The sequence below is a fragment of the Panthera tigris genome, chromosome X (genome assembly GCF_018350195.1).
Source record: "Panthera tigris isolate Pti1 chromosome X, P.tigris_Pti1_mat1.1, whole genome shotgun sequence".
Taxonomy (NCBI): Eukaryota; Metazoa; Chordata; class Mammalia; order Carnivora; family Felidae; genus Panthera; species Panthera tigris.
In genome coordinates this window covers 79,674,209-79,686,796 of record NC_056677.1, presented here as the reverse complement: position 1 = coordinate 79,686,796, position 12,588 = coordinate 79,674,209, and positions in this window count along the sequence as shown.

Here is a 12,588-nt window from a genome sequence, read left to right as displayed (position 1 = left end):
GTGACAAGGGGAACAGAGTTTGGAGGTTTACGCAAAGTTCTGGGAACCAAGTGTCCCTGGGGTGGCTCTGGGAGGACTGATTAAGTATTGTCCCCAAGCTGGTGTCTATGATCTGCCAGGTGATGTTTTGGGGGACATGGGGGAAAGAAAATCCCAGTCAGACTCCATGCTGTCAGAGGAGAGTCTGATGTGGAGCTTAATCTCACAAACCATGAGATCATGACCTGAGCCAAAATCAAGAATCAGAGGCTCAATTGACTGAGCCACACAGGCATCCCAGAATCCAGGAAACACATTCTTGTAAGCAATGAGAAAAGATAAGAAAAGTTTTAGTATTGTATACAATGCCAATCTCCTGGCATCACAAACATCATTTAGTAAGCTAGCATTCTAGACATTAATAACCTTGTTTACATTTGGATTCATTTTCTAAAAAAAAAATCATTCAGATAAAACTTTAAATATAATGTTCTCAGATACACAGTATACATACTGTTTTCTATTTTCTTTCTTTTAATTTTGGAAATAAATATATTTTGGAAAGTGGACACCTGTATGGGGAGGAAGAGATGTTTGTTTTGTTTTTGATATTACTGCTGGCTATATAGATGGTGGCATCCAGAAAGAACAGATATATGAGGCTTATTCATAGTTGGTACCTTAGAAGAGGAGGAAATATGTCAGTATAGCAAAAAGGCTAGGAACACTGATTAAAATTTGGAAGCAATGAGTCTTGATGTTTTAAAAACTAGGAATAAAAATTATTGAGTGGCACTTCTGGTTCTAATTTAGATATGAAAGAGTGTTAGAAAGAGAATTACCCTCAACCTTACAGTAAAACAAGCTGCACCAACAGCAAGTTATGTTTTCTTGAATCCATTATAGTACTGACATCTTAAGTGATAGAATCTAGAAAGAGACAGCCACTTTCTGGGAGACATGATATCCAAGCACTGGATTGTTTGGATATGATACAATGGGACAATAGTAAAAAGAGGTCACCTGGGATAATTGGCCAATTGGTGGAGTTCAGTAAATTATATATTTGATAATAGAGTGAGGCCTATTTTGGTTACAAATATAAAGTTCACATCATTTTTCACTCTTTTTCTTCACAAACCTTACTTGATGATCACCAGACTAGATTGGGAGAGTCCTGAGAAATTGTGTCATATACTTGGTAGACAGGGACGGTAGACACTGCAGAAAGGATAAAAAAACTCCCTTTGGACTCCACTTTCTTATCTTATCCACCAAATGATAACCCTAATTTGTGGTAGAAGGGGCCACAAGCACTTCCATCCTCAAAGTACTAGTGAAATATGATTGTATCTAGGAGAAGGAGAAAGGAGAGAGGAGTAATAGAGAGGGGAAAGAATAGGTTTTGGGTTGAAAACTATGCTGCGAGAGGGACAGCAGTAAGAGCAGTCCCCATGCATACCAGGGACAAAGTACCGCTTAATACTGAGTATTAATAAAAACACTGACTTCACCCTAATCCAAACCTCCACTAAGCTAAAAAAGCATTGAGGATCAAGTACTATGTGAGATAGATACTCTCTCTGAGGCAAAATACAAAGGGAAGTATCAAGGCTAAGGGTAGAACTGACATTAGAAAATAAAACCTACTGCCAAACCTTCATTCTAAATGCAAGCTATCACCTGAAAAACAAATAATCCAGTGAAGAAATGGGCAGAAAACATGAATAGACACTTCTCTAAAGAAGAAATCCACATGGCCAACAGGCACATGAAAAGATGCTCAACGTCTCTCCTCATCAGGGAAATACAAATCAAAACTACACTCAGATACAACCTCACACCAGTCAGAGTGGCTAAAATGAACAAATCAGGAGACTATAGATGCTGGCGAGGATGTGGAGAAACGGGAACTCTCTTGCACTGTTGGTGGGAATGCAAACTGGTGCAGCCGCTCTGGAAAACAGTGTGGAGATTCCTCAAAAACTTAAAAAAAAGATCTACCCTATGACCCAGCAATAGCACTGATAGGAATTTACCCAAGATACAGGAGTGCTGATGCATAGGGGCACTTGTACCCCAATGTTTATAGCGGCACTCTCAACAATAGCCAAATTATGGAAAGAGCCTAAATGTCCATCAACTGATGAATGGATCAAGAAATTGTGGTTTATATACACAATGGAATACTATGTGGCAATGAGAAAGAATGAAAGATGGCCTTTCATAGCAACGTGGATGGAACTGGAGAGTGTTATGCTAAGTGAAATAAGTCATACAAAGACAGATACCATATGTTTTCACTCTTATATGGATCCTGAGAAACTTAACAGAAGACCATGGGGGAGGGGAAGGAAAAAAAAAAAGAAAAAACAGGTTAGAGAGGGAGGGAGCCAAAACATAAGAGACTCTTAAAACTGAGAACAAACTGAGGGTTGATGGGGGGTGGGAAGGATGGGAGGGTGGGTGATGGGTATTGAGGAGGGCACCTGCTGGGATGAGCACTGGGTATTGTATGGAAACCAATTTGACAATAAATTTCATATTTATAAATAAATAAATAAATAAATAAATGCAAGCTATCTTTAGAGGATCAAATGGAAATGTTACAAATGAAAAAAACACAGTACGCTTGATAAAGAATGATTTTGGCAGACATCTTAGAATTAGTACAGCCAAGGAAAGAATTAGAGAACGTCAAGATAAGCCTATAGAAATAACCAGAAATGTAATACAAGAAGCACAAAAAAGTTGAGGCGGGCAAATCATCTAAGAGCTGTGGAACATTAAACAGTTGTCTAATAGATGGATAATTAGAATCCCAGGAGAAGGAAGAGATACTGGAGAAGAAATATATGAAGAATATAGGATATAACTTTTCTAAATTAATGGCAAACACCAAACCATATATCCAAAGAGTTTGGAAAACACCAAGGAGCATAAAATAGCAGCAGATATATACACACAAATACAACCCACTGCATACCAAATTCAAACTGCTAAAAAAATATAGAGATAATCTTAAAGGCAGCCAGAGAAAAAATAAAAAGCAAAAATAGTAGCAAGTAATTTTGTGTTTATAACATTTAAAGATAAAATGTATCATAATATGGTATTAAAGACGGGAGTTGGGGAAGAATAAAGATTAGGAAGATATTGTTTTAAAGTTCCTATATTACACGAGAAGTGTTATAATTTTATTTGCAGATAAACTCTCAATAATTAAAGGTTAAACTGTAGAGCATTCATGAAAGAATTTTTAAAAGATGTATAAATAAGTAATCAAAGACAGATCAAATGAAATCACAAAAATGCTCAATTAATCTAAGATAGAAAAATTGAAAAAAACAACAACGAACACATGGAACACATAAAAAAATATCTAAAATGTTGCAATTTAATTCAACCACATCAATGATCAAAATAAATATGAAAGTTCTAAGCACATGAGCTACAAGATATAAATTCGCAAATTAAATGCATTATGCTGTCTACAACAAATCTGCATTAAAGGTAAATACATAGCGGCTCCTGGGTGGGTCAGTCGGTTAATAGTCCAATTTTGGCTGAGGTCATGATCTCAGTTCCTGAGACTGAGTTCCTGAGTAGACTCAGTTCCTGAGTTTGAGCTCCACATTGGACTCTGTGCTGACACCTCAGAACCTGGAACCCACTTTGGATTCGGTGTCTCCCTCTCTGCTCCTCCCCAGGTCTCTCTCTCTCTCTCTCTCTCTCTCTCTCTCTCAAAAATAAACAGGGGTGCCTAAGTGTCTCAGTCGGTTGAGCGTCTGACTTTGGCTCAGGTCATGATCTCACAGTTTGTGGGTTCAAGCCTCTCATTGGGCTCTGTGCTGACAGCTTGTTCAGAGCCTGGAGACTGATTTGGATTCTGGTCTCTTTCTGTCTCTGCCCCTACCCCGGTGGCACTCTGTCTCTCTCTGTTTCTCAAAAATAAATAAATAAATGTTAGAAAAATTTAGAAAGCATTATTTTTTTAAATGAAATAAAATTATTTAAAATAAGTTAAAGACATAAATAGATTAAAAGTAAAGTGGTAAATAATGATATCCATTGCAAAAACTAATAGCTGGAATATCTATATTAATATCAGATAAAAGTAGACTTTAGAAGAAAAGATATAATATTATCAAAGATTAAGATGCACATTACATTATGATAAAGGCTCCAAATAGACATAACAGTTCTCCAAATAGACATAACAATCATAAAAGTGTATAGCTATCAGCAGAGTTTTATTTCTTTTTCCTTTTTTCAAGCTTTTACTTAAATTCCAGTTAGTTAATATAGAGTGTAATATTCATTTCAGATGTAGAATTTATTGATTCATCTCTTACATACAACATTTGGTGCTCATCACAATTTCCCTCCTCCATTTAATCCATTCCCCCACCCATTTCCCCTTCAGCGACCCTCCATTTGTTCTCTATAGTTAACAGTGTCTTATGGTTTGCCTCTTTTACCCCCATGTTCATCTGTTCCGTTTATTAAATTCCACATATGAATAATATATTGCATTTATCTTTGTCTGACTTATTTTGCTTAACATAATACTCTTTAGTTCCAATCATGTTATTACAAATTGTAAGATTTCATCCCTTTTTATGACTTAGAAATAATCCGTTGTCTATATATACCACATCTTCTTTTCTTAAGTTTATTTATTATGAGGGAGAGAGAGAGAGAATGAGAGAAAGAGAGAGATGCCAGGTAGATTCTGCACTGCCAGTGTGGAGCCCAACACAGGTTCAAAACCATGAACCATGAGATCATGACCTGGGCCAAAATCAAGAGCCAGGCACTTAATCGAATGAGCCACCCAGGTGCCCCTATACCATATCTTCTTTATCCATTCATCAGTAGATTGTCATTTGAGCTCTTTCCATAATTTGGTCATTGTTGACAATGCTGCTAATAAACATCTGGGTGCATGTATCCTTTTGAATCAATATTTTTGTAGCCTTTGAGTAGTAGCAGTAGTGCAATTACTTGGTCATAGGATAGTTCTATTTTGAACTTTTTGAGAAAACTCCATACTCTTTTCCAGAGTGGCTATACCCGTTTGCTTTCTCTCCAGTAGTGTAAGTGGGTTCCCCTTTCTCCACATCTTTGCTAACATTTGTTGCTTCCTGTGTTGTTCAGCAGAGCTTTAAAATACATGAGTCAGAAGCTGATAGAACTTAGAGGTGAAACACACAGACCCATAGGTTTCGAGAGTTCAACACTTCTCCACCCTAAAAAAGAAAAAGATAGAAGAGGGGATCCTGGGAAGATGGCAGTGTAGGAGGATGCTGGGCGCACTGTGTGTCCTGCTGATCACTTAGATTCCACCTAGACCTGCCTAAATAACCCAAAAAACTGCCAGAAGACTAGCAGAACAGAGGCTCTGGAGCCAAGCGCAGATGAGAGGCCCACGGAAGAGGGTAGGAAGGGCGGAGGAAGGCTGTGCGCACTACACGGACTGACGGGAGGGAGCCGGGGCAAGGGGTGGCCTGCTGGCCAAGCAGGGGCCCCGCCTCAGGCTTGCAAAAGCAGAAGGGCCTGACGGACTGTGTTCTGACAGCAAGCAGGACTTAACATCTGGAAGGTTATATCCTAACAGCTCTGTTCGGAGAACAGGAGGGCTAGAGGACAAAGGGAGGGAGAGTTGTTGAGCCCCGGACCACAGACCTCAGCTTGGCAGGGAACAAAGGCGCTCACCAGCGCCATCTCCCTCGCCCATTCCCCAACCAAAATCCCAAAGGGAATCAGCTTCTGCCAGGGAACTTGCAAACACCTGCCCAAACACCCAATGCTGTGTTTCTGCAGATCCATCCCTCTGGCGGGTCTTACTCCCTCCCTGTGTCCCAGTGCCCGCCCAAAGCGGATCTCCGAAGGAAAATCGAGCTGAGCCTGCCCTTCCAGCCTCTGTGCACCTTGCCTATCCACCCCAGCTAATACGCCAGATCCCCAGAACCACAAGTCTGGCAGTGTGCAAGTAGCCCGGATAGGCCGCGCCACCCCACAGTGAATCCCACCCCTAGGAAAGGGGAAGAGAAGACACACACCAGTCTGACTGTGGCCCCAGCAGTGGGCTGGGGGCAGACATCAGTCTGACTGCGGCCCCGCCCACCCACCAAGCAAGTTGTTATAGACAGCACAGGGGAATTGCCCCGCAGTCCCGCACCACTCCAGGGACTTTCCAAAATGACGGAATGGAAGAATTCCACTCAAAAAAACGTCCAGGAAATAACAACAGCTAACGAACTCATCAAAATGATTTAAACAATATAGCAGACAGTAAATTTAGAATAATAGACCTAAAATTAATCCCTGGGCTTGAAAACAGTATAAAGGACAGGAGAGAATCTATTGCTACAGAGATCAAGTGACTAAGGAAGAGCCAGGAGGAGCTAAAAAATGCTATCAATGAGCTGGAAAATAAAATGGAGGCAACCACAGCTCGGATTGAAGAGGCAGAGGAGAGAATAGGTGAACTAGAAGATAAAATTATGGAAAAAGAAGAAGCTGAGAAAAAGAGAGATAAAAAAATCCAGGAGTATGAGGGGAAAATTAGAGAACTAAGTGATGCACTAAAGAGAAATAATCTATGCATAATTGGTATTCCAGAGGAGGAAGAGAGAGGGAAAGGTGCTGAAGGTGTACTTGAAGAAATAATAGCTGAGAACTTCCCTGAACTGGGGAAGGAAAAAGGCATTGAAATCCAAGAGCACAGAGAACTCCCTTCAGATGTAATTTGAATCGATCCTTCTGAAAGCAGCTAGAGATAAACGTGCTCTAACATATAAAGGGAGACCTATAAGACTCGTGACCCATCTCTCTACTGAAACTTGGCAGGCCAGAAAGGAATGGCAGGAGATCTTCAATGTGATGAACAGAAAAAAATATGCAGCCAAAAATCCTTTATCCAGCAAGTCTGTTATTTGGAATAGAAGGAGAGATAAAGGTCTTCCCAAACAAACAAAACCTGAAGGAATTCGTCACCACTAAACCAACCCTATAAGAGATCCTAAGGGGGTTCCTGTGAGACAAAGTACCAGAGACATCGCTATAAGCATGGAACCTACAGACATCACAATGACTCTAAACCCATATCTTTCTATAATAACACTGAATGTAAAAGGACTAAATGAACCAACCAAAAGACCTAGGGTATCAGAATGGATAAAAAACAAGACTCATCTATTTGCTGTCTACAAGAGACTCATTTTAGACCTGAGGACACCTTCAGATTGAAAGTGAGGGGATGGAGAACTATTTATCATGCCACTGGAAGTCAAAAGAAAGCTGGAGTAGCCATACTTATATCAGATAAACTAGACTTTAAATTAAAGGCTGTAACAAGAGATGAAGAAGGGCATTATATAATAATCACAGGGTCTATCCATCAGGAAGAGGTAACAATTATAAACGTCTAGGCGCGGAATACAGGAGCCCTCATATATATAAAACAATTACTCATAAACATAAGCAACCTTATTGATAAGAATGTGGTAATTGCAGGGGACTTTAACACTCCACTTACAGAAATGGATAGATCATCTAGACACACGGTCAATAAAGAAAAAAAGGCCCTGAATGATACATTGGATCAGATGGACTTGACAGATATATTTAGAACTCTGCATCCCAAAGCAACAGAATATACTTTCTTCTCGAGTGCACATGGAACATTCTCCCAGATAGATCACATACTGGGTCACAAAACAGCCCTTCATAAGTATACAAGAATTGAAATCATACCATGCATACTTTCAGACCACAATGCTATGAAGCTTGAAATCAACCACAGGAAAAAGTCTGGAAAACCTCCAAAAGCATGGAGGTTAAAGAACACCCTACTAAAGAATGAATGGGTCAACCAGGCAATTAGGAAAGAAATTAAAAAATATATGGAAACAAACGAAAATGAAAATACAACAATCCAAACGCTTTGGGATGCAGCGAAGGCAGTCCTGAGAGGAAAATACATTGCAATCCAGGCCTATCTCAAGAAACAAGAAAAATCCCAAATACAAAATCTAACAGCACACCTAAAGGAAATAGAAGCAGAACAGCAAAGGCAGCCTAAACCCAGCAGAAGAAGAGAAATAATAAAGATCAGAGCAGAAATAAACAATATAGAATCTAAAAAAACTGTAGAGCAGATCAATGAAACCCAGAGTTGGTTTTTTGAAAAAAGAAACAAAATTGATAAACCTCTAGCTAGGCTTCTCAAAAAGAAAAGGGAGATGACCCAAATAGATAAAATCATGAATGAAAATGGAATTATTACAACCAATCTCTCAGAGATACAAGCAATTATCAGGGAATACTATGAAAAATTATATGCCAACAAATTGGACAACCTGGAAGCAATGGACAAATTCCTAAACACCCACACTCTTCCAAAACTCAATCAGGAGGAAATAGAAAGCTTGAACAGACACATAACCAGTGAAGAAATTGAATCAGTCATCAAAAATCTCCCAACAAATAAGAGTCCAGGACCAGATGGCTTCCCAGGGGAGTTCTACCAGACGTTTAAAGCAGAGATAATACCTATCCTTCTCAAGCTATTCCAAAAAATAGAAAGGGAAGGAAAACTTCCAGACTCATTCTATGAAGCCAGTATTACCTTGATTCCTAAATGAGACAGAGACCCAGTAAAAAAAGAGAACTACAGGCCAATATCCCTGATGAATATGGATGCAAAAATTCTCAATAAGATACTAGCAAATCGAATTCAACAGCATATAAAAAGAATTATTCACCATGATCAAGTGGGATTCATTCCGTGCTGCAGGGCTGGTTCAACATTTGCAAATCAATCAACATGATACATCACATTAATAAAAGAAAAGAACCATATGATCCTGTCAATCGATGCAGAAAAGGCATTTGACGAAATTCAGCAATCTTTCGTAATAAAAACCCTCGAGAAAGTTGGGATAGAAGTAACATACTTAAGGATCATAAAAGCCATTTATGAAAAGCTCACAGCTAACATCATCCTCAATGGGGAAAAACTGAGAGCTTTTTCCCTGAGATCAGGAACATGACAGGGATGTACACTCTCACCGCTGTTGCTTAACATAGTGTTGGAAGTCCTAGCATCAGCAATCAGAAAACAAAAGGAAATCAAAGGCACCAAAGTTCGCAAAGATGAAGTCAAGCTTTCACTTTTTGCAGACGACATGATATTATACAAGGAAAACCTGAGACTCCACCAAAACTCTGCTAGAGCTGATACATGAATTCAGCAAAGTTGCAGGATACAAAATCAATGTACAGAAATCAGTTGCATTCTTATACACTAATGATGAACCAACAGAAAGACAAATACAGAAACTGATCCCATTCACAATTGAACCAAGAATCATAAGGTACCTAGGAATAAACCTAACCACAGATGTAAAAGATCTGTATGCTGAAAACTATAGAAATATTATGAAGGAAATTGAAGAAGATATAAAGAAATGGAAAAACATTCCTTGCTCATGGATTGGAAGAATAAATATTGTTAAAATGTCAATATTACCCAAAGCAATCTACACATTCAATGCAATCCCAATCAAAATTGCACCAGTATTCTTTTCGAACCTAGAACAAGCAATCCTAAAATTTGTATGGAACCACAAAAGGCCCCAAATAGCCAAAGTAATATTGAAGAAGAAGACCAAAGTGGGAGGCATCACAATCCCAGACTTTAGCATCTGCTACAAAGCTGTAATCATGAAGACAGCATAGTATTGGCACAAAAAAAAAAAAAAACAGACATATAGTCCAATGGAATAGAATACAGACTCCAGAATTGGACCCACAAAAGTATGGCCAACTAATCTTTGACAAAGCAGGAGAGAATATCCAATGGAAAAAAGGCAGTCTCTTTAACAAATGGTGCTGGGAGACCTGGACAGCAATATGCAGAAGAATAAACTTGACCCATTTTCTTACAACACACACAAAAATAAACTTAAAATGGATAAAGGACCTGAATGTGAGATAGGAACGCATCAAAACCCTAGAGAAGAAAGCAGGAAAAAACCTCTCTGACATCAGCCACAGCAATTTCTTACTTGACACATCTCCAAAGGCAAGGGAATTAAAAGCAAAAATCAACTACTGGGACCTCATGTGGATCAAAAGCTTCTGTACTGCAAAGGAAACAATCCACAAAACTAAAAGGCAACTGATGGAATGGTAAAAGATATTTGCAAATGACATATCAGACAAAGGGCTAGTATCCAAAATCTATAAAGAACTCACCAAACTCCACACCTGAAAAACAAATAACCCAGTGAAGCAATGGGCAGAAAACATGAATAGACGCTTCTGTAAAGACATCCGGATGGCCAACAGGCACATGAAAAGATGCTCAATAACTCCTCATGAAGGAAATACAAATCAAAACCACCACACTGAGATACCACCTCACGCTGATTAGAGAGGCTAAAATGGACAAATCAGGAGACTATAGATGCTGGAGAGGATGTGGAGAAACGGGAAACCTCTTGCATTTTTGGTGGGAATGCAAACAGGTGCAGCCTCTCTGGAAAACAGTGTGGGGGTTCCTCAAAAAATTAAAAATAGACCTACTTTATGACCCAGCAATAGCACTGCTAAGAATTTACCCAAGGCATACAGGAGTGCTGATGCATGGGGGAACTGGTTCCCCAATGTTTATAGCAGCACTTTCAACAATTGCCAAATTATGGAAAGAACCTAAATGTCCATCAACTGATGAATGGAGAAAGAAATTTTGGTGTATATACACAATGGAATACCTCTTGGCAATGAGAAATAATGAAATATGGCCTTTTGTAGCAATGTGTATGGAACTGGAGCGTGTTATGCTAAGTGAAATAAGTCATATGGAGAAAGACAGAGGCCATATGTTTTCACTCTTATGTGGATCCTAAGAAACTTAACAGAAGACTATGTGTGAGGGGAAGGAAAAAAAATTAGAGAGGGAGAGAGCCAAAGCATAAGAGATTCTCAAAAACTGAGAATAAACTAAGGGTGGATGGGGAGTGGGAGGGAGGGGAGGGTGGGTGATGGGCATTGAGGAGGGAACCTGTTGGAAGGAGCACTGGGTATTGTATGGAAACCAGTTTGGCTCCAAAGACTACACACACACACACACACACCTGATACAACTAATAAATAAATTCAGGCAGTTGAAACATACAAAATCAACACACAAAAATCTGTTGTGTTTTGATATAATAATGAACCATTTCGGAAAGAAATTAATAAAACCATCCCATCTATAATAGCATCAAACTAGTAAAATACTGAAGAATAAACTTATCCAAGAAGGTACAGAAAATGTAAACTGAAAACTAATAAACATTGACAAATGAAATTAAAGGACACACAAATAGGGGAGCCTAGGTAGCTTAGTCAGTTAAGCGTACAATTTCTGCTCAGGTCATGATCTCACAGTCGTTGGGTTCAATCCCCACATCGGGCTGTGTGCTGACAGCTCAGAGCCTGGAGACTGCCTCGCATTCTGTGTCTCCCTCCCCTTCTACCCATCCCCTGCTCATGCTCTGTCTGTCTCTCTCTCTTTCTAAAATAAAGAAAGAAAGAAAGAATCAAACAAACAAGTAAACAAACAAACATTAAAGGAGTCACAAATAAATGCCAAGGCATGTATTCATAGATTTGAAGAATTAATATTAATATTAATTAATATTGTTGAAATGTCTGTGCTACCCAAATTGATCTACAAATTCAATGCTATTACTTCAAAATACTAATGACATTCTTTTAAAAACATAGAAAAAAATCCTAAAATTCTTAAGGAATCTCAAAGGACTCAAAATAGCCAAAAAAAAAAAAAAATCTTGATAAGTAAAAACAAAGCTAGAAGCATCACATTTCATAACTTAAAAATATATTACAAATATATAGTAATTAAAACAGTGTGATACTGGCATAAAGACAGACATATAGATCAATGGAACAGAATAATAAGCCCAGAAATAAATCCATGTATATGTGGTCATCTGATCTTTGACAAAAGTGCTAAGACCACAAAATGGGAAAAGATAGTGCCTTCAACAAACTGTGTTGAAAAAACTGGTTTTTCAAAATGCAAAAATAAAAATAAATCAGGAATAGAATTTAGTTATGTATCACTTACATATAACACCCAGTATTCATCCCCAAAAGTGCCCATTCATACCCCACCAGCAACCTTCATTTCATTCTCTGTGTTTAAGAGTCTGTTATGGCTTCTCTCCCTCTCTGTTTTTTATCTTATTTTTGCTTTCCTTTCCCTATGTTCATCTTTTTTTTAATTAAATTCCATATAAGAGTGAAAACATATGACACCTCTCTTACTCTGACTTATTTTCCTTAACATAATACACTCTAATTCCATCCACATTGTTGTAAATGGCAAGATTTCTTTCTTTCTGACCACTGAGTAATATTCCAGTGTACATATGTACCACATGTTCTCTATCCACTCATCATTCAATGGACATTTGGGCTCTTTCCATACTTTTGTTATTGTTGATAGTATTGGTATAAACATTGAAGAGCATGTGTCCCTTTGAATTATCATTTTTGCATCTTTTGGATAAATACTTAGTAGTGCAG